Here is a 2031-nt window from a genome sequence, read left to right on the forward strand (position 1 = left end):
AAAAAAAAAAAAAAAAAAAAAAAAAAAAAAAAAAAAAAAAAAAAAAAACCAGCAATTTAGTAAACTCCATTCCTTGGCAAACATATTTGTATTACAAAAGCACAGTACACTTCAAAGTCAAAAGCAAACAAGGAGTCAAGGGCAGAATACATAGAGGTGGGTGACTTCATCAGAACAGTTATCACAGAAAACAACTTGTTTGCACAGCTAACTATTATCATTCTGTAAACTGAATAAAGTTTTCATCCACCTGGTTTTATTGTTAACAGAGAGCTGTAAAACTGAACCGGTGGCTACTGCCAAACTTGTGAACTCTCTTCACACAGAAGGTTGAGAATGCACTTTGTGCTCTTGAGCACAAGAAGTGTCATAGTTTCTCCAGTGTCTCCAAAGTTGTGTTGACTATTGTGCCTAGCCCAGCAAACACCTAAGAAGCAGTTAAATAGTTTAGCTGTCTTGCTTCCTAATAAAATCAACAAATGTAATCTAACATGTTTGAAGAGTTGGCACAGTTGTCAATAATCACCAGCATGGTAACCTTGCAGAGTGTTAATGGAAATGACTTGGCGTATTTTATTATTCTGCTTCAAAACAATGACTCAGCAGAGCATGCTGACTGGATATGCGTTAATATTTCACAAAAAATAAATGAGTACAAGGAAAGAGCCATGTCCTAGTGTTATTGTATTACATAGTAAATGCTACTCAATAATATTGTGGTAGGCGATTTGCTTGAAATAAAATATCAGAGAGACCTTGTCTATTAACTTTTAATGATAAGTGTCTGAAAGTATATTTCTCTGAAAAAGTAACTTTATAGGGAAAGTAACTCATTTCTGCTTCAAGTGTAATGAAATATCTATTCTGATATCCTGAGAGTTTATAAGCAGAAATGGGATCAGTAGTCCATTTTTGTATGAACACTTATGATTACAGAGTGGTAACGGCAAGTATAATGCTAGAGCATTTTTAGTAGAAGGCAAGACAGTTCTCACTTCACCCATTCATTCAGTTCAAGTGGATGAGAAGCTTAAGAATATCACTGTTAAGCAGATGGAAGGAAGCCCATTGTCTTATCAATTCTGGGGTAAATATTAATCTTAAATATTAAATGATCATGAAAAACATTTATAGAATATATCCGAACGTGAACTGGTAAGGAACTGAAGTGGCTCAAACAAAGGTAATTGCCTGGTGTCCATAAAGCAGGGCATGAGATTTAGGAGCTGTAACTCACCAGCTGAAATTCACCATTTTCCAAATGAAAATTAAACTTTTGCATATAATTCCAAAGTCCCGTTTAATGCCAAAAAGGGAGTCTTTTAAGTGATAGTACAGGAGATATGTCTTTTTGGTCTTTTAATTCTATGCTTGCCCTGCAAGTGCCGTTCAGATCCCACAGCTGCTTCATAAGCAGACAGGAAATCCAGCCACACTTCACACATCCATGGAAGTTTGCCCAAGCTGTTGGAAGAATGTGAATTATTTTGCCAATAAATGGAACATATATAATACAGAATTGGTGGGAAACAGTAGATTTGATTTTGCCCAGTGAAAAACCCTCTTTAAATGAAAAATTTGCAAGATAGTGGAACTGTGCATATCTCAGGTAGCCAGTTTCTCCACACTTAGTAGCTGAACTGTCTCTTGTGCTGTAAATTCACATTCCATTGTCTACATTCAACCCACATCCAGAGGAAGAAGAGAAGTCATTGAGTTTGAAGTACTGTTTCAAACACTTTTTGTAATTTAATTCCGTGTAAGTCAGCAGATCATTAATTAGACACCATCTAGAATCAGGAATAACAAAAAGCCAGCAAGCAAACAGGATAATTCGAATAACTTTATGAAATTAAATAATCTTTTTTCTTTACACATCTGACTGGGGAAGAAAAAAAAATAATTATTCCTTGGCAGTGGCACCAAAAAAGAGCTAAAATAATTTAGTTTAGTTTAGTTTAATTTAGTTTAGTTTAGTTTTTAAAGAAAAAAAGATCCATTTCAATAGCCTAAAAAACAAGTGAGGGAAAG

At 34.7% G+C, this 2031-nt stretch overlaps 1 protein-coding gene across 1 annotated transcript in view; it reads left to right on the forward strand.

Moving 5' to 3' along the window:
* LOC103779898 (retinal dehydrogenase 1) overlaps positions 1-2031 on the forward strand; it is a 27745-nt gene that overhangs the window by 13219 nt on the left and 12495 nt on the right. The gene's annotated exons all lie outside the window — the stretch shown is intronic.

The sequence above is a fragment of the Merops nubicus genome, unplaced genomic scaffold (genome assembly GCF_000691845.1).
Source record: "Merops nubicus isolate BGI_N331 unplaced genomic scaffold, ASM69184v1 scaffold45519, whole genome shotgun sequence".
Lineage (NCBI taxonomy): Eukaryota > Metazoa > Chordata > Aves > Coraciiformes > Meropidae > Merops > Merops nubicus.